Source organism: Haemaphysalis longicornis, unplaced genomic scaffold (assembly GCF_048455015.1).
Source record: "Haemaphysalis longicornis isolate Haplotype H1 unplaced genomic scaffold, Haemaphysalis longicornis Haplotype H1 scaffold_15, whole genome shotgun sequence".
Lineage (NCBI taxonomy): Eukaryota > Metazoa > Arthropoda > Arachnida > Ixodida > Ixodidae > Haemaphysalis > Haemaphysalis longicornis.
This window is the reverse complement of record NW_027526257.1, coordinates 16,296,687-16,323,943: the sequence shown is the minus strand read 5'-3', so window position 1 is coordinate 16,323,943 and position 27,257 is coordinate 16,296,687.

Sequence of the window (27,257 nt, the reverse complement as noted above, 5' to 3'; positions counted from 1 at the left end):
GTTCGTTCTAGATGCACCCTGTCCGGATCCAAAGGTTCTTAGCACCCTGCGCTGTGTCGCTGGCTTGTGGGCACTCTGGTCAGGTGCTCTACACCTGCTGAGGACTGAGGACCGAAAGTGACATCAGTCGATCAGGGGGAGTGGCTACCAAATACTACTTTAGGGTGGGCCATTTTTTTGTAGTGATGGAGTGTTGTTTATGAACCAAACGACTTTGCTAGCATGGTTGCGAATATTTAGTTTAGACTCTACAGCGTACGGGAATGCGGTCACTTTGGTGTCCAGGATTATGGCCTTTCCCGGAGGAAGCATCGCTGCATACCTGCAAGGGTCGCACCACATAGACAGACAAAAAGACAAAAAGTAAAAAAAGACAGATAAAGGAATGTGTGTACTGCGAATGCAAATAATAAGCACACAACTGAAACGCATTCTGCAGACGACCTTAGTGGAGATGATGTTATGTGGTGGACGATGTTACGTTATGTTACATGGCAGATGACTGTTGGCGTAAACTCGTTTATGACTTACACTGCAACATTGCATCGCCTTCAACTTCATCGCGCACATAGAAGGAGGGCGAAGCCTTGAGTACAGCGATTGTTGCTCCTTTGTGGACGTGTCAGAAACACCAGCTGCAAAGTGCTGAGGGAATACGTTTCGATCGACTTCTTGTGTTCTAGCGGGCACATGAAGCACTTCCTGATATAGTTAGTGTCGCCGGAAGCGATTAACATTTCATTGTAATAATCCTTTTTGGAGCAGTTGAATTACTTCAAAGGCACTCATGCTACTTAGGTCGATATCTTGGATATCGCATTCAAGGGGTAGAATTCTTGAGTGCTTCGCTAACTCTTATTGGTGGCCGCGAGGGACAACTATCCGGTTGCTGCGGTGATTGATGTGGGGGCCGCCGACACAGTGAGCGACAAACAGTGAGCGTGGGTCCTCGAGCCGATAGCGGCAGCAAACGTAGGCACATTGCCTACTCATATTTGGTTGATACTTTGGGGCAGACGGGTGTGTATTGCCGTATGCGGAAGCATTTCCTTGAAATAATAAACATACGAACACGATTGACCCTTCCAGGAATATGGCCAACTCAGCAAGAACTCTGGAATCGCTTCAAAACTTTACTTGGTCTTGATTCAACGTTAAGGGTGATTTAGTAAAACTTCCGATTAAAGAAAAAACCAACGATACAGTTTCTGCTTCTTCAACCTCTTGCTTGAATTAATCGAAGAGGGAAGTACGTCGGAGTGAAGGATGCTATTGGCTTTCCTTGTTTTTATCCGACGTTGTTTATCTTGTAGTTTGTAAACATGAGGAAATGGTAGCGGGAGCACTCGGTCGTAAAAGGTTAGAAGAAATTTTATCTCTTCTCTGATATGACCACGCAAGGTACCCACAGCCAGAGTAAGCAGGCTGGTTGAAAGTAATGCTACAGTCGGTGGAAGATGTGTACCGGTTGCAGAGTGGCGTGTAGGTTGAAGTCAGTTGATGGGGCCGAAGTTTCCCCACGGGACCGCAACGCGCGGAGTGACTTTCATCATGTTAGCGTGGTGATCCTTGATGCAGCCTTAAGTACAATTGTTGTCATGACGATAGTCCTCGACCTCAGTCGCCCGTAGGCGGTCGAACATGGTGAGTAAATTGTGGCAGAACAGTTGAAAGCAATATTCATTCTTTTATGCCGGATGTGACTGACATCGTTGCAGGAAAACGTTTTGACCTCTTTTACATTTGTTTTTACTACACTATATATTGTTACCAGGCGAGGATGCCGCAGATAAATGTATATTGCTGTATTTAGGAAGTAAGAGGCTCGGCGCTTCTAGTAAACCCAGAGGAATGCACAACAATCAAACCTCGTCCTTTTCTTCCGGAGCTCGTCACAGAATCCTTTTTTGTGTAACCTTTGGCGAATCCCCCCATAACCACATAGTTTGTTAGCGAAGCTTTCCGGTGCCTCGTGTAGTTATCTTCCACTGGAGCGAGAGCCGCCCTGGCGCTATAGGTTTAGGGCAGAAAATAGGGCTTCATTCGGACATTTACAACATCCATCGGGAAGGTTTGACTCGGCGATGTGTGGCCATCGGGGAGCTCTCGTACGTTACATCGGTAACTTGTTGTAATACGTGATATAAACATAGTCTGGGCGGAAACGTTTTTCTGAAAGCCCGACATGGCGGGTACGCTTCAAGAGGAAGACAAGGGATCGCAGAGTAAAGTGCACCTCCCGGTGTCTCAGGTCAAAAATCGTTTTCTGATCTGCTTGGGATAAAAAAAGCCCGTTTTGGGCAATCTACCTAGCATGAAAAGCGCGAGGAATGGCATCCCATGCGCACTCCAATCGCACTGAGGGTTGGTCTGCTGACTTTGGTATGAGGATATGCAGGGAAACGGTGGGCTCACGGCCATAGAGGAGGTAGAACGTCGAATATTCAGCCGTACCACGCCTAGACGCATTATAGGCAAAAGTCACATAAGACAGCGATGCATCTCTGTCGCAGTGATACGCGGAAACGTAGCAGGAGAGCGCGCTGGTCAGGGTACGAGTTAAGCGTTCGGTACGACCATTCGTCTCAGGGTGGTACGCTGTGGGGATGTTATGTTTAGTAGAACAGGTTCGGAGAATGTCTTCAACGACTTGAGAGAGAAAATGACGTCCGCAGACGGTGCGCAATTGACTTGTAGCCCCATGCTGTAGAATGGCATCCCGAAGGAAGAAATCTACCCCATCAGTAGCACAGCTAGTCGGCAAAGCCCGCGTGATTCTGTAGCGTATGTCGTAATCTATCGCGACAGCAACCCACTTGTTTCCCGACATCAACCGGGAAAAAGGGCAGACGAAGTTAGAGCCAAATTGGAAACAAGTTTCTACCGGAGTGTCGAGAGGCTGTAATTTTGCCGAAAGGAGCAAATGTTGGTGTCTTGCAGCGCTGACACTCATCCCATGTTCTTCGCAATTCATCTTGTCCACTTCTTGTATAAATTGCGGCTCGGGAGACTCTGTAAGGGTGTTTGGAAATATGCCTTGTGCTGGTGGTGGTAATCCGCTGCGTGACTAGCGAAGCTTTGCCTAAAGGGCGATTGTTGAGGGCCACAATGTCCCAAATGGTCGCCAGAAGACGGCGGAGTTCACCGGTTTTGGTAGGCAGCAGATTTGGGGTCAAGAGTTTCGCAAAGTGTTCGGTGAGTGCAGTCGGGTCAAGAATGTGAGGACTAGCATTTTTGTGACAACCAATGGCAAATGCAGAAATATCCTAGTCCTCTAAAGCAGAGAGGAGGACCACAGTAAGAGCTTGTGGCAGAACTTGGGTAGAAAAGCTGAAATATAGAAAAAAAAACAGGAGTCCGGTTCTGTGTAAGCGTGACGACTCCGTGCGGGAGTGTGACGCCGCGCTCTAGTAAAACGGCAGTTAGTGCAGAAACGACGTAATCCCTGCTAAGAAATACACGGAGATGCAACGAGGGGGATGTAAGAAAGAACTTGAAGCGCTAAATGAGCGTCTTCGAGGCGGCACAGACGGGGCAATGGGTCATATGCGCTGACTGAGGAGAAGTATGGGTCAAGATGAACGAGTCCGAGGGAACAAGCGATGAGCACAGATTGGCCAGACAGAAAATCTTGTCCGAGATTTATGTCATGGGTGCAATGCTCTAAAACGGTGGACAGGACAGATGTATTGTGACCAGCAATTGCGACGCGTGCAGTGCACATGCACACGATGGCAGCAGTTTCTCCGTCAGCGACACCGTGACAAGTAGCTGGAGTAAAAACTTTCCGCAGGCGGAAACAAAGCGCTGTACTCATCAGTGATGCCCACGCCCCTGTGTCGATCAGAGCGCTCACAGAGACACCGTCAACTATAAGGTCCAAAAAGTTCATTTCGGCTTGCGGCGATGCTAGAGAAGTTTTAGTTCAGCCGAAAAATGCAGCGTCACCTCTGGGCGCTCCATCGCCTAGTTTTCTTGGTTGGAGCGTGGGTATGGCGACGAAGAGCGGCGGGTGAGCAGGACGGGCGAGTCTGAGGCGATGGTGACCCTGAGGCGATGGCGAGCGGCCGGAAAAGCGGACCTTTGTAGGATTGGAGATGTTCGGCTGTGGATTATCACGGTTGGCGTAAAAGTGTCGATTGCCTTCGTTGCTGCACCTGGAGAGGTTGGTCTGGTATGGCGGGAATCAATGGTTCAGGCAGTAGCGGTTGACGTGGCCTGCATGACAGTAGTTCAAGAAAAGGGCTGGTCATCGGGTGTTCTCCATTCTTTTGGCTTGCGGTAGCGGAATCGCGGCAGTATATTGCCGCGTCGAGGCGCTGTAAAAAAAGGAAGTTGATGATAATTTGGATGAGTGACGGCGCAAATGGGCTGAAATGCGAGAGTGAGATGTTTGTCATGCACGAGGTTTTGTATAACAAAAACAGCAGGCACATTGATGTGCTGATGCTTCGGCTCAAAAGTAGCCGGAGCAGTGGCCTCAAGTTCACGACACACATTTCTGGGGATATAGGATGTCGGTTTTGCCTCTGGCAAGGACGCAGGAGTTGATGTTGGCTGGACGTTGTTCGGAAGTCGTGTGAAGTACTGTGCGATACGGCGGCTTTTCGCCTGCTCAAAGCGGGGATATTCGGCAATGATGTCGTAGATTTTGTCACACTTCTTGAAAAACAAAAAGGGGACAGCGTCGCCCGCTATTTCCTTCAAAAGGTGCCGTACTTTCCCTTCCTTTGACATTTTCCGGTCACGTTTATGCCAAAGAGCCAGTACTTCTTGGGGATATTCGACCTAGGATTCAGCGGAAATCTGCACGCGCGGAGCGAGAGCGTTCTTTGCTGTTACCGGCTGACTAGCGCATGTGCCTAACATCATTTTGAGCTCGTCCTTGCAGAAGTACCCGCTCGTGAGGCGTGCCTCCTTCGTCAGAAACCAAGTTAGGGGCGTTACTTTACGATAGCGAAAGAGGTTGGCGAGCATGATCGTCGGTTCCCAGTGGTTGCGGCCACATACACGCTCGTACATCAAGATCCAGTCCACCGCATCCTCATAATCTTATCCATTGAACATTCTAGGGTCCCAGGGGTGCGACAGGATGAGGTGGGTCTTGTGAAAGCGGCAGTAGCCGCTGGAGTCTCGTTGCGAGGCGGGCTTGTCATTGCGGAAGTAGGCGCTGGGTCGTCGTTCCGGTGGTTTATGAACAAAATCTGTCGACCGCTGCAAAGCTCCGTCTTCTCAAAAGGCCCCACACTTACACCACAAGGTGTTACCAGGCGAGGATGCCGTAGGAAAAGGCATTTGTCGTATTCACGCGGCAAGAAACTGGGGGCCGCTAGTACACACAGAGGAATGCACAACAATCACACCTCGGCCTCTTCTTCTACCCGAACTCGTTGCAAAATACCCTTTTGTGTAAACTGTGGCAAATGCCACCATAACCAAAAAGTTTGTTAGCACCTGTTTCCGGTGCCTCTTGTCAACATATTGACGTGAGTTTGGTTTCTTGTTATATCGCTAATGCGCTGATTTCTTAACGGGTCGTTCCACGCCAAACGTCCAAGCAGTCAACCCTCTCAATTTCTTAAAAGAATTTTTTTGTTTATTAGAGCGTCCCGGAAAAGCCGAGCTTGCTTTTTGGCAGGCGAAATTTTTTTTTCACGCAACAACCTCCTTGATATGAGCTGCCGCTGAAAACTCCAGCAATTTTGTAAATTTATTTAAAGGAGTACTGACACGAAATTTCTCGCTTTCAGTTTTTATGCTGTAAAGAATACGTATTGGCCCAGTAATTACGAAAATCGAACCGAAAGCCGTCAGCCGCCAACACAGAATTAATTATAGCACGTTTATTGCAACCAATTTCAAATTTGGTAGCCGAAAATGGCCGTTCGAAGGCCAGCCTGCAAGCGGGCCAGCCTTACGTCACGGTCTCACCAGTGACGTCAGGGACGTTTTTCTTTTCTCCATGCGTTCGCCGCATCGTCTGCTACGATTGCACACATGGAGGAAAAAAAAGCTTTTTTTTCCCTCCATGATTGCACATGATCCGCCCTCGCCCGCGCAGTCGACATGTCGTCTAAATCGTCAGACTCGGATGAGTCGCTGCCACCCGACAGACAGAACAACTTTATTTGTTTTGGTGGAATACAGAAGCGCTCAAAAAAAACAAAGACGAAGGAAGAAGTAGACAGCACGGCGCTTACTCGCAACTACTCGTTTATTAAAAAACATACAAATATATACCATCCAGAGTACACGTGGTCGGATTCCCTCCCCCATTATACACACCATTACAAGACTTAACAGCGGTCGATGCACATGCGGCAGAAAAAAATACAAGATACAACACACGCCAAACTTATAGTACGCAAACCGTGAGAAAAGCGCCACAACCTTAGATAGACCAAAGCATTAGTTCCGCAACGTGTGACACAGATAGGAGTATTCCTTGTCGGTCAAATTGAGGGAGGGGGCGCTGACACAGCGTTTCCCACCCCTTTTAATGCGGAATGATTCTATAACTTCTCTCGTGGTTTTGTCTCGAAATTTTGATAAAACTGAAGCCTCGCAAAAAATCGGTGTACTTCCACACGCAGAGCAGTGTTTCGCCAAGTTAGAGCCATCCTTCGACTTTACAGAACTTCGATGCTCTTGCAGGCGTATATTCAAGCATCGCCCAGTCTGGCCCACGTAGATATGGCCACAATTCAACGGTAAGCAATAAACAACACACGTTGCACAACGAACAAAGGGGGGGGTTGTGCTCTACTCCGCAATTTCGTTTTCTTGGGCATTTTTTACTATTTGATAATAACCTATCTACTTTACTACACACACCGTTCAGTTTATTCGGAGCCGAGAAAACCACTCTAACATCAAACCTATCGGCAACATTCTTTAACCCATGCGCCAACTTATGCACGTAGGGAATGACTGCCTGTTTTGTGGGCTGTTTTTCGCTGTCCTTTTCCTTGGCCGCCCAATTAGACTTCACACACTTTATTAACTTCAGAACAACCTTCCGCACGACCGACTCTCGAAAACCAGCCTTGTTTAGTCTATCTAATTGATTATGAAAACTTGTGGACACTCTATCAGAACAAGATTTTGTAATGGCTGAACGCAGACAAGAAGCAGCAATTCCCATCTTCACTACCTTTGAGTGCTCAGAGTTGAAGTTTAATATCGGCTTTTTTGAGCGCGGGACGTACGTCCAGCAAACGTGGTTTTCTTTACGAAAAAGCCTTAAGTCTAAGAACTGTAGTTCATTCTCTTTCGGTAGCTCTACTGTAAAGCTCAGTCCACGACCATACTGCTCAAAAAGACTCAGAACATCACTAACCCTGCGGCGAAGGCTATCAGACTTTACAAACACCAGGAAATCATCGACATACCTTACAATTTTTGTAAGGTATGTTCGTTGTAAGATAGCCTTCGCCGCAGGGTTAGTGATGTTCTGAGTCTTTTTGAGCAGTATGGTCGTGGACTGAGCTTTACAGTAGAGCTACCGAAAGAGAATGAACTACAGTTCTTAGACTTAAGGCTTTTTCGTGAAGAAAACCACGTTTGCTGGACGTACGTCCCGCGCTCAAAAAAAGCCCATATTAAACTTCAACTCTGGGCACTCAAAGGTAGTAAAGATGGGAATTGCTGCTTCTTGTCTGTGTTCAGCCATTACAAAATCTTGTTCTGATAGAGTGTCCACAAGTTTTCATAATCAATTAGATAGACTAAACAAGGCTGGTTTTCAAGAGTCGGTCGTGCGGAAGGTTGTTCTGAAGTTAATAAAGTGTGTGAAGTCTAATTGGGCGGCCAAGGAAAAGGACAGCGAAAAACAGCCCACAAAACAGGCAGTCATTCACTACGTGCATAAGTTGGCGCATGGGTTAAAGAATGTTGCCAATAGGTTTGATGTTAGAGTGGTTTTCTCGGCTCCGAATAAACTGAACGGTGTGTGTAGCAAAGTAGATAGGTTATTATCAAATAGTAAAAAATGCCTAAGAAAACGAAATGGCGGAGTAGAGCACAACCCCCCCTTTGTTCGTTGTGCAACGTGTGTTGTTTATTGCTTACCGTTGAATTGTGGCCATATCTACGTGGGCCAGACTGGGCGATGATTGAATATACGCCTGCAAGAGCATCGAAGTTCTGTAAAGTCGAAGGATGGCTCTAACTTGGCGAAACACTGTTCTGCGTGTGGATGTACAGCGATTTTTTGCGAGGCTTCAGTTTTACCGAAATTTCTCGACAAAACCACGAGAGAAGTTATAAAATCATTCCGCATTAAAAGGGGTGGGAAACGCTGTGTCAGCGCCCCCTCCCTCAATCTGACCGACAAGGAATACTCCTATCTGTGTCACACGTTGCGGAACTAATGCTTTGGTCTATCTAAGGTTGTGGCGCTTTTTTCAGGATTTGCGTACTATAAGTTTGGCGTGTGTTGTATCTTGTATTTTTTTCTGCCGCATGTGCCTCGACCGCTGTTAAGTCTTGTAATGGTGTGTATAATGGGGGAGGGAATCCGACCACGTGTACTCTGGATGGTATATATTTGTATGTTTTTCAATAAACAAGTAGTTGCGAGTAAGCCCCGTGCTGTCTACTTCTTCCTTCGTCCTTGTTTTTTTGAGCGTTTCTGTATTCCACCAAAATGAACATATACCAACTAGCCCAACTTTCCGTTCTTCTGCAACTTTATTTGGCCAGGGGATTAGGCTGTCGATGTCTTCGCCGTCGTCCGTTTTTTAATATCACTGCGGCTCGAACCGGCGCAGACCGTGATAGCAACAGCTTGTCTCCACTCTTTGAATCAATCTGATCGCGAAAAAGAAGTTGCACATGCAAGAAAGTAGATGTTAGTGTGTTGAAAAATTGTGCTAGGAGTTATCAGCGCTGAATTTAAAAGTGGCGTTCAGATATTTGCCGCGATGGTAAGCCTACGCTGACCGGAAGCGGAGGTTCGGCGCTGCGACCCAGCACTGCCGGCACAGCGGTGCGGCGAGCGGCTGAAAGATGGCGCCACCTGCGCGTTAGAATCAAAACAGGCTGCGGCAGATGCCTTCGTCACCGATCGCCGAAACGGAGATTATTGCCAAAATAAAGCTCCATATGCGAAAAAGAGGATAATAGTGTGGTGAAAGTTGTGTAAGGGATTGTCATTCGCAGTTGTACAGATACCAGCGATCAAATAGTCGCCACGATACCAACGATACCAAGCCTAAAGTTCCCAACACCCAAGGTGACCCGGCAACCCCGATCCCGCTGGCTTGGAAGACAGTTCTAGCGGCCGCCGCGGCGCACGAGCGCAGTTCAAGTTTAGCGCTGCATGTCGTCGCGTGGAAAATAATGCATCTTGGCGTCGTCGTCGATTTGCTTGGACAGGCTTCCACGAGCAGTACTTCGCATTCCGCGACCTTGCCATACCACAACCAGGGCGAGCTGGGCGACGCGCGCACCGCCGCGTCGCCGCGCTGCCCGTCGACATCGCGCAGATTTCGGCACCAGTGCAAGGGAATACCATGCGCCGGCCACGAACTGAAGAGCAAAGACGTCGAACACGCAACGTTTACAAGCATTGCTCACACCGCTACGCCCACGTGTCCTGCCCAAACGAATACCACCGACAACAGCAGCGCAGGATATCGTTTCCGGTTCCGAAAACGACTATATGACGTCACCCTGAACCGGCCAGACACGCAGGCCAATGTTTCGTCACGCCGAAAGCGATTTCGCTAGTGCTGCCTATTTGTGAAAGCTCGCGTCCTCGGCAATCAAAATCGATTTTAGATGTGATTCCGGTCTCGGATCGCTGCAAAAATTTCTGTGAGGCATCTGTACAAACTACTGAAGCCAATGATATCATTTTTTAGGCGTCAAAATGTCGTGTCAGTACTCCTTTAAAATATTCTGGAGAAGACGGAAACGTGAAACTCTGTTTGTGGCACATGTCTCTCCTGGTCTGTTTGGCCAAGTGCACTTGAATGTTGTATACAATTTGTTGCCTTCATCATTGGTTGCAGAATTAAGCTAAACTGGCACATTTCCAACAATTTACAAAATAATTTTCTGCAGTGTGCTGCGAGCGATTTTTCTGAAGTGAGACCTTTTCATGTACATTGCCTCCAAAATGTTTTTTCAGCATTCAAGTGAAGCCGATTCTGAAAAATTAAGGCTAAATTGTGCAAAAATGCACTTTTTATACATTCAGACTCAAAGTTTGACTTGTAACAATTTTAGTAAAAATACGCGCGATAGTTCTTTGGTTACACGCTATGTTGCACAAACCAAAAATCAAAATTGTATATTTTGTTCTACGCTAGAAAAAGTTTTTTGTAAATTGGTTTGCATTCGTTTGTTGTACTTTGCTCCTGTGGCTGTTTCCTTACTAACTACACTGACACCGCTAATCATTATGCGCAAAGAGTGAACTATTTGGCTCGAGGAGGAATCGTATTCTTTACAAACTGGTGTTGTTATAGAGTATCAAATAAAGCCGTCCCACACAATGTGAAAGCTGTCGGAAGTGAAGAGCAGTGATTCGCCATAATAAGCTGTACCGACTTCATCCGCTTCCTGCTACCACCTCATGCACTTCAAATTTTCCGCCTGCTCGCGCACCCCGTGCCTGAAACTGCGCCAGCGGGAGTTCCGTTCTCTTAGTGCTTTTCTCCCCGCACGTTCCGGCGTTGCGCTGCCACATTTGGCGTTTATCGTAAAAACCAAACCAACTGGCGTCCTTAACTAAAAGAACGCGGGCGCTGCCGGTTAATTAAGTATACTTTTCCTAAAATGTACCTATAGCTTTCTTTGCGCTAAACAACGGGAAGATATATGACAAGCGCCAGCGTTTCGCGAGTTTCGACCGCCTATGACCATACAAGCCGCTTGGCTTTCGAAGCCTCTGGGGTGCGCCGCGAATAACAGCGTTACCCGGGACGCCGCCTTGGTGCTCTCGAGCGAGCGAGCTAGGACGACAAGACTAGCACTTAAAACTGCGTGACGATTACGATCATCTGTAAGGCGAAATTTCTGCGCAGCGACCACTGCAGTTTTCGCAATGAAGCCGCACAGCTGGTGTCTCAGAAGTGATAGCGTAATCAGCGAACGCACGGCGGCGTTCGCTATTCTACCGTTATCTAGCAGCGCGTCCGCGCAACCGATCGCTTTCTAAACCGTGTTTGAACCAGCCGCAAATGTCACATGGTTAAAAGGAGCCACGCAACGAGGACAATGCGGTGGACGACGAAGGACCTGAAGCACCGATGAACGGGCCGAACATGAACGAACAAGACGCTTGCTTTCATGGATGCGCGGTTTAGCGTTCCCTTTCTCCGTGCCACTGCTCGCCGAGGATGTTTTAAGTGCGAATGCACTTTATAAGCGACCCCAAACCATCCACCGCCGGCGGCGGCGGCGGCGGCGGCGGCGTCCGCAGCGCTCCTCTATATTTAAAAAAGAAACAGCATCCGGCGCCAGGTTTCGGTCCGAGGACTTTGCGGCCGCAGCGCGACGCTCTACCGACCAAGCCACGGACGCGACGGTGATATCAGTGTTAGTGACGCGCCTTATATCTTTAACGCATTCAAACTACGTCGTCAGCGGCGTGCGTTGGCGACTCAGCGGCGTTATAGCGGCTTGATAACTGCGTGGTGTACACGTGATACTACAAACCCGATGGAAGAGATGGAAGAGAAGGCGGCGAGGCGGTGGGCTGCGGGGGCCGAGCGCAAGCGCCGCAAGCGGGCCGACAACCGTGCATTCGCACTTTCACATTCTCCCCCTCGGGGAAATGCGGGGGAATTTTTTTCAAACATATTTCAAACACGTGTCTGGCGCTGGCTAGGTAAGCAACTGCCCTCCCCTTCACACTTTCGGAGAAATATCTCCCACCGCCCCGGCAAATTGCGGCCTCTCACAATTTCGCAACCCCCTTCTTCTCCGTTTCTTTTTTATTTTTCCTTCCCGAGCTCCGAGCAATAGCCGCCGCGAAACAAATTAGCGGCTGCCGAAAAGCTGCGCACAAAAACGAAACTACTGCCCCTTCAGAAGGTTGCGGCTGTCGGTCACCGAACGCACTTAAGCGGGCTTTTGAATAAAGAGTTCTCCTGAGCACGAGGTCGCGGGTTCGATTCCCGGCCGCGGCGGCCGCTTTTCTGATGGAGGCGAAAAGCAAAAACGCCCGTGTGCACGAGATTTCGGCGCACGATAAAGATCCCCAGGTGGTCAAAATTAATCCGGAGCCCTCCACTACGGCGCGCCTCATCGCCTGCGTTGCGTCGGCGCGTTAAACCCCAGAATCAATCAATAAAGAGTTCTCTCTCTCTCTCTCTCTCTCTCTCTCTCTCTCTCTCTCTCTCTCTCTCTCTCTCTCTCTCTTTCTCTCAGTTCTCTCTCTGTATCACTTTTTATTGCCGTATCAAAGCGCAGTTATTGGGTTAGTACCACCTGATGTTCGCGTGATGCTACGGTAAAAATAAACATGGGGAGTCGTTCCCATCAAAATTATTGGGCATAAAAGTTCACTGTTGCGGATGGAAGTTCACTGGGGCGGGAATATGTATATTGCTTCATTAGGGGAAATCTTCCGTGAGATCCTTTCTTAGTGAAATTGCGCTTAGGTACGGAAATAATTGTGATACCTGCATAAGCACCAGCCGATTCATTTTTTGATATTGCACTGCTACATCAGCACTTGTTAGAGGGCTAGTATCCACATTGAGCAGGAGAGCCGAAGGCGTGCCCCTAATGATCAGGGGTGTCGGCGTAATTGGTAGGGAAACAGGGGAAGGAGGAACGTACAGCAACCGCGTTAGAGCCCATCATCAAAACAATTTCCTCGCACAAAACAAAATTGACAACTCTGATTTATGGTGAATTTGAAGAAACAACATATATTCGACCAAACCAACTATCTTACGTATTTTAACTAGGATTGCCACAACGCAAAACATGTGTCTGAAGATGGAAAAGAGTGCGTTTTGACCATTTAGCACTTATTGACCAAACACGACTTCACTTCAATGCTCCAAAAGTATTTTCGTTCCAATCTACATCACAATGTCTCACTTAAAAAAACTCGTTGGTTCGCTTCACGTTGTGGAAAATATATTTTTTAAATTGTTGAATGAGCACCGTTTTAGCTTCATTGTGCCACCGAAAACGAAGGCCATATAGTTTTTTAACGACATTCGAGTGGAATTGGTGGAAGAGACCAGGAAACACACCTACGGCTACCAGAGTTTTAAATTTCCATCTTCACCAGAATATTTCAATTAAATTCACAGAGTTGGCGCATCTTTCAGGGGAACCGCACATATTATGGTTGTTGCGTGGAAGAAAATTTTTTTCCCACCACAAAAAACACTTGTGGTTTTTCCAAGACGCATTATTAAACAAAAATGAGCGCCGCAGCTGCGACGTTTGGACTGGAATGGCCGTAATGAAGCCTTTCGCATTCACGTGGTGATGCTGCTTGTCATCGTGAATACAGAAAGGGTATTTTAAAGTTGCTTTTGTTTTCATGCTACGTGCAGTGCTTGAGTTAGGAGGAAGCATTTATTTTAGCGTTTTTTCCACGGAAAATAAACTTGTAAGTTATTAAAGTTCTCGCACCGCCATGCCCGTGACAAGATACCACCATAAAATCAGAAAACAGAAGTGTGAAGATACCTCTGAAGCATGGGCACCGAGTGGCCAAGATTAGACTGGTAAAGACATTGCCCCAAGCGCAACTGTGAAATCGTTGTGATGAAAGTAGGTCTTCTCAAGGCCATACTATCGTCACCAAGCCAAATGTGACGCACGTGTCTTGAAGGAAAAACAACTTGTTGAAGCAAACCTGTGCTCCCATAACAACTCAAATAATACACAGGCCACGAAGCAGTAGTCATTAGAGTGACGTGCACAGGCGGGTGCCGGGGTATGTATCTTTCGTCACGAGTGTTTTTGGAAACGTTGAATTACATCGAAAACAATATAGATCAAAGAAAAATATTCTAGGGTATTGAAGTTAGCGCGAAACATTCTACCTTTCAAATGAGATAGCCGTGCGACACAAGAAAGAAACAACAAAACACGCACTTCACATAAGACACTGATAACACCGCCCTGCGCAGCTGGGTGGTAAAAACAAAACATAAATAAATACAATGCATAGCACGCGGCACGCGGCAGTACCCCCCTCTATACGTGCATCGACACGATGCTAAAATAGAAGGACAGTCCGAAAAATCAAAAGAAAATGGCCGTCAACTTGCGTAGTAAGGTCTTAGGTGTATCACCTTGACGACGTCGGGCCGCGTACGTTGCCTTGATGTTCAGGAATCATCATCGGCGTATACGTCGTAAATGAGTTGACTAACACGCACTTGCCGTGGTGGCTCAGTGGCTAAGGCGTTGCGCTGCTGAGCACGAGGTCGCGGGTTCTATTCCCGGCCGGGGCGGCCGCTTTTATGACGGAAGGCGAAAAGCAAAAACTCCCGTGTGTACGAGATTTCGGCGCACGTTAGCAATCTCCAGGTGGTCAAAATTAATCCGGAGCTTTCCACTACGGCGCGCCTCATCGCCTGCGTTTCGTCGGCGCGGTAAACACTACAATCAATCAATCAATCAATCAATCAATCAATCAATCAATCAATCAATCAATCAATCAATCAATCAATCAATCAATCAATCAATCAATCAATCAATCAATCAATCAATCAATCGAGTTGGCTAACACATTGTAGTACCTGCAAGGCCAACAAAAACCATCGCAGAAGCTTCTTACTGAGCCAGCGTCATGTGATGCGAGTCCGAGCCCGTATAGGATCCCTTAGGGGGTTCTCGGCGGTTAGGCGTCCGAGGTTGTATAGTCCAGCACACACCACCTGGTGCTTCGTTGTACGAACTCGAGCCAGCGGGCAAGCCTCCTGCGCACGCTAAAGGTATCCTTGGATGCCGTTGTTGAGGGTGTCGTCTTGTACGTGCGGAATCAGGGCATCAAGCATCGTAGTCGGCCGTCTTCCGTAGAGAAGCTCGAACGGTGTCATCTGCGTAGTTTCCTGGATTGCAGTGTTGCCCGCAAACGTGGCATACAGAAGGACTTGGTCCCAAGTTCTACATTAAACATCGACGTACAGAGGCACTATACTCGCGAGCGTCTTGTTCAGATCTTCCATCAGTCCGTACGTTTGGGGGTGTTACGCCGTCGTTCTTCGGTGGTCCCTTTTGCTGTAGCGTAAGATGAATTGCATAAGCTCCGCGGTAAACTATGTTCCGCGGTTCCTCATTGGGGCTTTCAGGGGCTCCATGTCGCAGCACAATTTGGTTTATGAAGAATTTCGCGACTCCTTGTGCATTTTATTGATTGATTGTACGGGTTAACGCGCCGCAGGCGATGAGGCGCGCCGTAGTGGAGGACTGCGGAATAATTTGACCACTTGGGGATGTTTAACGTGCATTTAGCCTCCATCAGAAAAGCGGCCGCCGCGTCCGGGAACTGACCCCGCGTCCTCGTGCTCAGCCGCACAACGCATTAGCCACTAAGCCACCGTGGTGGGTGACTTCTTGTGGAGTTCCTCTCAGAAGAGTGGAGGTCTCTATGTAGCGCATCATGTAGTCTGTCCCTACGACAATCCACTCGTTCTCACGTCGTGACTTAGGAAACGGGACCACAAGGTCCATTCCAATCCGTTGGAAGGGCTGGATGACACGGCGATCAGCTGCAGAAAAACAGCGGGTCTGGCCGGTGGCGGTCGCTGGCAGTCGCGGGAGCTCCCGACGTACGGCGACACATCGTTTGTAAAACAGGGCCAGTAGTATTTTGCCTTGATTTTTTCAATAGTGCTTTCTGTGCCGCGATGTCCGGAAGACGGCTCGTTGTGGTCCGCTTCCAAAATGTCGTCGCGAAGGTCTGCGGTGATCACAAGAAGATAATTCGTTGTCGTTACGGGGTTGAAAACTTTCTTCACAAGGACGGAGTTTTTGAGGCCTATTGCTGGTAAGTTGGTTTTGAAGAACCTAGGCACAGAGACTTCGCGTCCTTCGAGGTATTCGATCATGACGCGTAATAAGGGGTCGCAAAACCGCTGGGTGGTGAGGTCGCTCTCCGTCGCGATTCCGAAGAACGCGATGTCTTTATCGAAGTCTTTTGGGGGTGGGTCGACGGGGGCACGAGATAGGCCGTCAGGCCGGAATTATAGACGATTGTAAGGCGGAATTCTTGCAGGCGCAAGCTTCACCGCACAAGACGGCCTGAGGGGCCCTTGAACTTGGCAAGCCAACACAACGCATCGCGGTCTGTGCAAGTCTTGAGTGGTCTGCCATACACGTATGAATGAAATTTTGAACTGGCCCATATATTTGCGAGGCACGTACCCCAGAAGCTGAGCAGTTTTTCTTTTCCTTTGGGACCTCACAGCTGGAATAGGCGATTAAGTTTTCGCAACCGCTTTGGGTTTTCGGGCGAAGACGCACCCAAGGCTATATTACCGGCATCCGTGCGCATTTCGTTTTCGGCGTTCTTGTCGAAATGAGACAGCACAGGCGGGATTTGTAGGCGTTTTTGCAGTTCGCAGGGTATTTCCCCAGCTCAAAGTGGTGCTATCTTTCGTCAAGCGCGGGAGTGGCTCTGCAATGTGTGCAAATTTTGCGACAAAGCGCCGGTAGTACGCGCACAGTCCCATGAGTCGACCCACGCCCTTCTTGTTTTTTGGTCTTGGGAAGTTTGCTATGGCGAAAGTTTTTGCCGGGTGAGGCAGAACTCCCACGGCGTTGACAGCGTGGCAGGAAAACCTAAGCTCCTCGTGCGCAAAAGGGCACTTTTCAGGTTTCAGCGTTAACTTCGACGTACTACTGACTTCAAGTACAGACTCCAACCTTCCAAGGTGTTCGTCGAAAGTCCGTGCTAATACCTCGACGTCGTCGAAGGTTGCGAGGTAGGTGTGCTACTACAAGCCAGCTAGCGCAGAGTTCATAACTCTTTGAAACGTTGACGGTGCCGCGCATAGCCCAAACGGCATCACCTTCATCTCGAAAAGGCCGTCCGGGTTTATGAATGCAGTGCCTCTTGTCCACTTCAATTTTCTTAGTAGCCTGTGTTAAGGTCCATGGATAAAATGTTCTTTGCGTGTCAAAGATGGTTGAGGGCGTCTTCGATTTGTGGCAGGGGCTACACTTCCTTGTTTGCGGAATTTGTACAGTCCACACAGAAGCGTAATGTGCCGTCTTTTTCCTTTATTAGTACAACCGGTGCACCACAGGGGCTTTTTGATGGCTGTATAATGTTGTCACTGAGCCTGTCTTCGAATGGGGTCCGGATGGCTTCCTGCTCACGTGAAGACACGCGGTATGGTTACCTTCGGGTAGGTGAGGCTGCATCTTCGGTGGTTATTCGGTGCTTCGTTAAAAAAGTGCCTGAAGTAATTTTGAATTGGACGATAAACAATCGCTGTATCGACGCAGCAAAGCCAATCATTTGTTCCTTTGTTCTTCCGGTAGCTCAGCATTTAAGTCGAAGGGATGCGAAACCTGGAAGGCGTCTTCGGATGAGCGTTCAAGATGGGCTACCAGGATAACGTTACTTGCTTCGTGCGTTTCTTCGAGGAATGTAATTGCGCCACTCTTGAATAAATGCTGGTACTGGTCAGTAAAACTAGTGACTAAGACGGGAAGACGGGGGATTTGCTCAGCTTAAAGTGCACAATGCTACTTGCGATGGAGACACCACTTCGAGAATAAAACTTTGGTCAGAATCTACAATAGCGTCGACAGCAGATGGAGCATCATCAGAGTAGACGGTGATCATGAAGCCTGTGGGGGATGACAAGGTGACATGATAACCAGCAATGCTTACAGCAGCGCGGTGTTTGGGGTTAGGTTCCGGCGTCATGAAGTGATCGCGAAAAAAAGTTATCGACATGATCAAAAGAAGAACTGCTCCGTTGTCCGCCAAAAAGTACATTCTGGGAAATACGTCGTGGGAGCAGTTCGGCAAAATAACGAACGCAGCAGGGTGCGTTATGCCGTTCATGGTGAGTGCGATGTGCAAGTTTCAATTGGCGTTACCAGAAGGACTCCTGTAGTGCGTATGTGCGGATCGTGGCATCGGGTCTTAACTTTCCGCAGCTTAGAGGCGAATGATCCGCTCATTACTGAGTAGTCGGCTCCCGTGTCTATGAGCGTGACTGTATCAAAGCCGTCGACTGATGCCTGGACGTCAGACGCCGCCTTCCTCTAGTTCCGGGTGCGTCGGGGCGTCGTATCTCGGCTTCCCGTGTTGACGTTCGGACACTATGCGTCGTGGTGGTCTAGGTCTTCTCCCCAACAGGCTCGTTTATGTCGGGCACGCGTCTACGCTGAGGGCACGTCGTGAATCAGGATCCTCGGTGGGTCGCTGGGTCGTTGGAAGGTTTTTGTTTCTCCGGCGTTTTGTGACTTCACTAGCATAAGTTACTTCTTTGTTTCTCCGGTGTGGGCTACGGGACCTTGCGCGTGCAACGTCAGTATTGCTACGGCGGCTCGGCGATCGGTATGGGTAGAGCGACTGCGAAGCGTTGAAACAGGCTGGGCCACGGCTGGTTTGAGAACGATACTCATCTATCCCACGTGGTTGTTGACCAGAGAAAGGGTGAGATGCATCGGCGAAGAAACCACGCACTCTGACTCTCTTGTACGAGCAGCGACAATAGATGCGGTCGGCTTCTCCGGAGTGGTGGCACAGAGGATGATTATCAGGTGTTCGCTATACGTCCGTCTTCCACGGCGTCTGGTTTTAGATTATAGGATGTCGGGCGTGTGACAGTGGGCGGTGGTACGGTGGGGTCTCTTGTCGACGGGTTCGAGCACGACGGAGTCGACGAACAGCTGCTCAGTAGCCCGCAGTTTGCAGATCACAGGGTGCGTCGAATGGCGTAGAGGTCCCCAGTCTCTGGTGATCGTCTTCCCGGGATCACGTGAGTCCTGGAAGTGAATTGAGGTTGAAACGTTGTTGGAAAGTGTTTCCGAAGCTCCTCCCCGACCATTGCTGGGATGGTGTCACGCATGTGTCGGGGCTAACAGTTCGGGCACCGATGATTTTGGAGAACAGCGTGTTGACGTTGGAATTTTGTTGGAATTTCGTCTCGTTGGAATCTGAAGCGTCTTCTCACTGCGGCAAATTCATGCACGGTTACGGTCATTGTCTTTGGGGGGAAGGGGGTTGCGGATAAGGCAGGCAAAAAATCTTGCTTTTACCTCTGGCGTCAAAAAACATTGTTTCGTTTCTTTAGTCACTTCCAGGTCCACATGACGAAATGATCTCTTGATCTCCAACAAAGATCACGACCCCTTCCTTTGTGTGTTGCGGGCATGATTTCAGCAAAAGTGCGGCGCCTTTTTTTCACACAACAGCGGTGAGTGTTTAAAGAAATTCGCGTTTAAAAAAAGAGTCCAGTTGGTTAGGCAGCTTTCCCAGTTCTGGATTCAAGTTGGATCTGTATCCTCTAAATAGAAGAAAACCGGGAGAAATTTCTTCATCATACAACTTGTTAAAGATCCGGCCGTGCTGCACTTTCTCCAACCAGTCCTCAGTGTCTTCACCGGGAAATCAGCGAACGATGGTAGTTCCCGGGGCGGTTGCAGGACAAAGTTGAGAGTGGCTTCATGCACCTTTTTGTCAGTTGCAGTGGTCTTTCTCTATGTTCCATCTGGTAGGAGCCCAAGCTCGGCCGGTATACTTAGCAGTCGGCGGCTGGCTCGGTTTGGGCTGGGTTGTCGGCTTCCAGAAGGCATAACGAGCATACATCGTGCGTAGCCAGCAGCTCCATCAGATGCCACGAATCCAAAAATAACGCAGTAGTACAGGAGGAAAAGCAACTTTGTTGGAGCGAACTTGCGCTCTCCTAAAAACTAAAAAATACATAGTCGGCGAAGCAGCAGTAACCAAAGTGACGTGCGCCGGCGAGTGTCGGCGAATCGAATGCCGTGCGTCTGATCCTGGGCCATTTAGGTTTTTCATTTATCATTCATGTATTAGTTATCTCTAACCATCGGATTACATAGAGAACACTGTAGCTAAAAAAGACTAGTCTACGCTAGACACGTTAGGACGAAACAATTCTCCCTATGAAATGAGATAACCCGTGAGACATAAGAAAAAAAGAATGGCACACGCCACCTTCACTTGGGGCACAGATTACACAGCGAGGCACGGCCGAGAGGTAAAAACATAACAGAAATAAATTCAATGCATGGTACGCGGTAATCTTATGCTCAGAGGATCTGGACAAGGCTCGCTGTTTATCGGTTAAAAATAATTTTTTTGGATTAAAACGTTTTTTTGCCTGAAGTACACAACTAGAAATTTACTCGAAGCATCAATCGGACTTCTAAGCTCACGCAAACTCAAGGCAGCGTCCTGTGCACTTCCGCGGAGAGAAAGAGTTCCATAGCTAGTTCGTTTTAAGCAGCTGTGCACGTGGACGTTGGCAGTTGGCAAGAAGGAAGACGTGTGCTATGCAAACATTCTACAAGGTGTTGCTTCGATCCGTTTGCAGGGAAGCGGTAGAAACGCCTATTCGTGAGTCCGTGGGCGAATCCTGCACAGAGAGGGCTAGAAGAAACGTAACGGCTTGTACATAAAGAAAATAAGTCAAAGCAACAGACAACAGATACTGTAGAGTTTGTTTCTAGTCCGAGATGAAACGCCATTAGTTAAAACACGTCAATCCGGAAACGCGTAGGTGACAGCGCCCTAGAAAGAATGCTGCTATAATGACAGTAGCTCGGCGGCAATATACTTTTAACGAGACGGGAAATGAAAAGGGGTATTTAGAGCCTTGCCGCGAGAAACTACAGTAACGTAGAGTATTTTTGTTTACTTCATGTGGTCTTTAAATCACGCATCGAAGCGGACGGAGGTGCTTCCGTACAGGCCTTAGTAACACGTTCACCCACCACTTAGGGCCACCTCCTCACACTACATCAAAGTACCTAGTAGATAAATTATTTCTGCCGGTTTATTAAGTGCGAATGCACTTTATAAGCGACCCCAAACCATCCACCGCCGGCGGCGGCGGCGGCGGCGTCGGCGGCGTCGGCGTCCGCAGTGCTCCTCTATATTTAAAAAAGAAACAGCATCCGGCGCCAGGTTTCGATTCGAGGACTTTGCGGCCGCAGCGCGACGCTCTACCGACCAAGCCACGGACACGACGCTGATATCAGTGTTAGTGACGCGCCTTATATCTTTAACGCATTCAAACTACGTCGTCAGCGGCGTGCGTTGGCGACTCAGCGGCGTTATAGCGGCTTGATAACTGCGTGGTGTACACGTGATACTACAAACCCGATGGAAGAGATGGAAGAGAAGGCGGCGAGGCGGTGGGCTGCGGGGGCCGAGCGCAAGCGCCGCAAGCGGGCCGACAACCGTGCATTCGCACTTTCACATTCTCCCCCTCGGGGAAATGCGGGGGAATTTTTTAGGGAAATTTGTTTTTCTTACCCTGCTACATAAAACGTTGGATTTTATAGGAGCTAAGGGCCATCCACACAACAAAAAAAAATTCTCTGTTCCTTTATTCAGTCGCTGGGTGCAATGGAGTGCACAGTTTGTACGACGCAACGGTGACTACTCCATCGACCAGCGTCTGCTTTGCCTTGCTGTGTAATTACGTGGGTGGGCTGTAACAGCCGGGTTTGTTTAGTTTTCGTGGATACTTCCGAATTTTGGTGGTTTTTTACATGCGTATGACCGAAGCAAACATTCGTTTAAGCATGTATATTTGGCCAGACCTTTCTCCCAGTATGGCCACGCTACACCGGAGCTACTCGACAATCTAATCATCCAATCCTACACCATTAGACATATTTGTCAATGAAGAGCCTATAAAGCACAGTCCGCCATGTTCTCATGTTGAAATGGCCAGTACCCCAGAAAAGCTGAATGCGAGAAGGAGTTCAGCATAGTAAACTCAAAAAAGCTTCAATTTCTGGTCATTTTTAAAAAGCCCAATCCTCAATCTAATTTGTTTGAATAAGTGTTGCAGGATTGAACATTTTTGCTTTATCTTACCCTAAGACGACTGTACATAGCAACAAGGCGCATCTTCCGCTTTTTTCTGAACTTTTTGAAAGACACAAGCCTCTTGTTACGCTTGGTGTTTGCTTGCGAATAGTTTTAAATGCTGCCATCAGGGAGGAAAAATTGCCGGCACACCCTCACAAGGGTAGGTCGGGGAGCTTGCTAGCGCACTCTCACTACTTCGCGTACCGGACAAAATTACTTTTTCTTGTAAGGAGGGTTTACGAGGATGGGAATGGTTACTTTCCTAACATTTTAATCTGCCGTTATGTTAATTTATTTTTCGTCTTGTTCCGTTGTCTTTCAGAAACACCAATATATTGCGGGGATGTCCTCTACAGAGTTCACTGTTGGCTGGTTCCTGAACACACTTTTCTACGGAGTAATAGAAGGAGGCTTGTTCGTGACATCATTGTATTACGTAAATAATTTTGCTATAGGCATTGACGTAACTCTGATGCTCTTCAGTTTCCTTTTGTACAACGTCAACACTGCCCTCACCATCATCACGTGTACTTGGGAGCTTTCTGGAGGTAAGATGAACGAGGCTGCAATGTAGAAGAATTATCTAGGAATAAGACACAGGTTAGCTCATTCTAAGATTCGAAAGGGTATGCGCCCCTAATTCTTGATGTTCTGACTAGATGCAAGAAAGTTAAAATCGCGTGACGTTGTCAGAAATTTGTCAGAATCGTGAACTGCAGTCTTCTTGGTAATACCGCATATCTGCTGCGTCTCAGGGATTGATCGCATGGTCAGCGATTTAACGGCGGAGCGCGCTGTTATGGCGTTATCTTGCAGTGTTTCGCTGTCACCGAGCATGTTGTAGAAAATCGTGTTTGTTCCTTCCATGGAAATGTGACATGGTACAGGTGAGCCATAAAGGGAGAGGGTGTGCTGGCGAAAGTTAGACTAGATGGGCACTCCGTCGCAGCGAAGCATGGTGAAAGTGTGGGGGGTAGGGCGGCATAATGAACTGTGGCGACATGCTGGGAGATGACGCCTTAGCAGGGTGTTCCGCCCTCCCCCTGACACTTTCACCACAAGCTGCTCCTTCGTTTTCTCTTTGCCTTGGGTGTCTTGCTTGCTCACGCGGATACGCGGACACTGTTGCCGCAGCGAGGCGTCACATTTCTCCTCAATAAAACGGCACACGGAAATTAGAACGGGCCGAAGGGACACAAATAAGGTCAAACCTTCCGTGTTGCTCACTGCAGAGCATTTTATGAAAATGTACGAACGCATGTCTCGTTATGTTCTCTACAGGCTTATGCAATTTGTGGTGTTCTTCAAAGTTAGCGCACTGAGAGTGATTGTTAAAATGGGGACAAGACCAATTTGTTTTTAACTCAAGGAATGGTTTTTCACGGTTTGTTAAGCGTAAAGGCGGAAAATGGTGCGCCCGTTTAGTTGAGGTGGGGAAAGATACTACGTGTGTCACAAGGGAGTGGACGGAGAGAGAGAGACAGAGAGAGACAAGGTTGTTTATTGATGTTGACGAGGTTTCTTCAGCAAAGAGGCTGACATGCTACGTCCGGTGAAAATGAAACGAGTGACAAAAACGACAATAAAAGAAAAAGAAAAGAAAAGCAAGAAGGAAAGAAAGAAAAAAATACTTAGCAGTGCCTTATCTCCGCTATGCAGGAATATACGTAGAGTGAGCTAAACTTCAGCTGTTTATTCTTAGGTTTTCTGGTTGTGTAGGATTAGGGTATTATGATGCTTACTCCTGCCGAAACTATTTACAATGCACTCCAGTCCAATCCGATCCAGTCCTTTCCAGTCCAGTCCAGTCGCGGCGGCCGCTGCTCAGGCGCGCCAGCTGTGCGCCCTGAGACATCAGTGCTCCTCGTGCATGCGCAGCACACCTCTCCAGGAGCCACGTGAAACTGCTCAACCTCGGCCAGTGTAGATCACGCTACACAAATGAATGCTTAGAGTAGGAGTCTGAATCGAGTTCAGTAGTGTGGTATAAAAATGAAATGTTAAAGTATACTCGAGGAAATATTCGCTTCAAGTTGAGGAAAGTTCTGAGACCACAGAGTAACCACGCACGAGCAAGGCACATTTAGCGGCAGCATAGGAGCCATGGTGAACACACACACCCGAAATGTTCAGTTTTACACCCCACAGAGGTTAACCGTTGAAAGGCGAAGAACGCCATCCCATAGCACACGTATATCATCGATGTTCAGCACTGCTAAAAAGTTTTGGCCACTCCTGAACTCCGCAGGACGCTGAGAAAGGATTTTGTCGCACGTGAGGGAATTTTAGCGCTGGACCAGGAGCCAAGCACATCATGAAACGTAAGACAAGATGTAAATAGTTTGCCCAAATTAACGCCAAGAAGAGTCTGGGGGCGTCATATCGTTCACATACATAAGTGACATGTCGATATCTTCTGGACAGTCGCTGTCTTTGCATAGGAGTGGGCCAGGCTGCTACAGATGGAAACTGACAAGACGTATGTAGACAACTTCAGGCGTATGCGTTGTAGCACAGTGGCGTTGTGTTTGTTTAGACCAGGCGACATGCTGAAAGAATATTCTGGGTCGATGAAGTAGAGCGGTGCATATCTACGTGATGGATGAGCCCAATAGAAAGCTACACCTGTCGCGCAACACGAGGGGCTAGTGCGGCCATATCTTTACTGGGGAACAATAGTGCCGGAATACGAATTTGGTGATTGTGAGCCTGGCAAGCTGTAGCGTCTGCAGTAGAAGTGCCAGATACACGGCAATGTGCGAGATTCCACTGGAGTTCCATGAGGTGCTGGGCACAGAAGGCTTGGTAATCTGAACACCGAATGTCCCAGCGTAGCTGTTGATTAGAAAGAGACTAAAGGCATTGCAGCACCGCGCAAGAGTCTGTAAAAATAGCCCATTGGGTTGCTGACTGGTTGGTGATGTCCCTGAGAGGTTTTTGATGATCAGGGTGCGCCACGCAGGAATAAAAAGACCAATCGTGGAGGCACCTTCGGTGACTGAGCCATCAGTATACATGTGGATATGGCAGGCGTAACTGGGGTGTAGCAGTCGCAGATGAAATAAACCTACGAGAGGGAGCGGGAAAATCTGCTCTTCGCGTGATTCCTGGAACGGTTGTGTAAACACTTATGGGCTGGTAATGCTGCGGTGGCATGTCTTCCATATGTGGAGCATAGGTCTCAGATAATGGGTGGTTTTGTTGTCTCGTCACAAAACGTAAACACGCACGAAGCAGTTCCTGTTTACGCAGCGCTATCTGCCTCTAGCGTCGATATTCAATGATAGTCCGTACAGAGGATGTCGTTTTTGTGACAACAATACGCACCCGCAGAATGTGCGTATGCATGATTTCTAAAGCCTTTAGATTTTCTGCTTAAATGGGAAACAAGACAGGAAGGCCGTGCCGTAGCAGATACTCGCAGAGAGCATCGTAGAGATAAATAAGCGAGTAAACTGTGCAGCTTCTAATGTTGCTAGAAAGCATTCGGAAGATGTTGAAAAATGATGAGAACTTTTCCTTCAAACTTCGGATGTGTGGGGTGCGTGTCAATAATCTATCAAATGTGACAACAAGAAGTTTGTGATTTGTGACGTATGGTGTCGGGACTTCTATTACCGTGAGCGCGTACCGTGGAACGTCTCGCTTCGTGGAAGCTATTACAGCTGATTGTGTAGCGGCCATTTCGGGTCCACACGCCGCGAGGAATGCTGAGATAGAATCTATTCCCCGCTTAACCCCCCCCTCCCCCCCCCCCCCCCCGGAGCACACGCCTATTGCACCGGCAACAACATATGCAAATATGATAAGCGAATAAGGAAATCGCGAGAGGTCATCCAAAAGACTTTACGATGCCGATAAAGGAAATAATAAAATGCGCTGGACTCAATATTCCACCCTGTGGAACGCCACGAGTTACGCTGTGCTATGTTGTGTCACCATCAGAAGTGGCCATAAAGAAGGTTGGGTCGCATAAATACTTCGCAGCCAATCATACATACGGCCACCAATACCTAACATACTCATTTAAAAGAGTATAGAGTAATGTGACAGTCATACATGACGTAACGTCCGAAAACAATAATACGACACTGTTACACAGTGCTTCTTGGAGCTCAAAACAATGTTGAAGGATATAACATTGTCCATACTGCTCCTGCCCTTTCGGAGACCCGACATCAGTGTCGGGTGAATATTTCTGGTGGTTTGATCCCAACCTAGTCGAAGGAGAACCATTTTTTCCCATCAGTTTGCTTACAGAGCTCAAAGGTTTATTGGGTCGCTACGACTGAATGTCTGTGGGATCTCTTCTAGTTCTATTGTGAGCACAATGCGACCAGTCTTGCAGTTGGGCTGAAGCGGACCGTTTACGCTAGATAGATTGAAAATGTCCAGAAAAAAAAATTCTTCCCCGAATCTCTACCCGCGCGACCTCAGTGGAGGTTATTTCATCTGAGCCAGCGAAAAAGACTTATCAACCAATGATGAAGGCTTGACAAGTTCCGACATTGTAAAATGGTCAGCAACAAGGGTATTTATCTGATGTACGCTGACTATCCGGGAAGTAACGGAGGCGATGTTGATGCAGCTGCAATTTTTGTACAGAAGATCTCTGCCACGTCTAATTGTAAAATGGTCAGCAGCAAGAGGATTTGTATCTGATGGGCGTCGACTATCCGGGAAGTAACGGAGACGATGTTGATGCAGCCACAATTTTTGCACAGAACACCTCTGCCACGTCTAAGATTGTGAGATTGCTGAGATATGCACTTGAAATAAATGGGTACCGACAGGTCGGTGGTGTGCGAAGACTTAGGACCAGGCTCTATATTCTAGTAGGTGTTTGAGTTTGAGTTTATTTTGTTGAAATGGTACATAAACAGGCAAGAAAATAGCCGAAGCTAGTAAAGGCCCATATACAAATGCGTTTGCGGCAAAAGACATCAACACAAGGTTTACGCTAGTAAATTTAAAAAGAGTAAATACACAGCATATATGTACAGATAGACATACGTACACTTGAATTCATTCTGCAGATTATATATACATATATATACACACATATACATATACATACATATATATATATATATATATATACATGTATATACATAGATATATACATATACATTTATACATACACACATATATATACACACATACATACACAACATATATACACATACAGACAGTGCACTCATCTATTTAATCATACATGCATAAATTTACGCGTGCATAC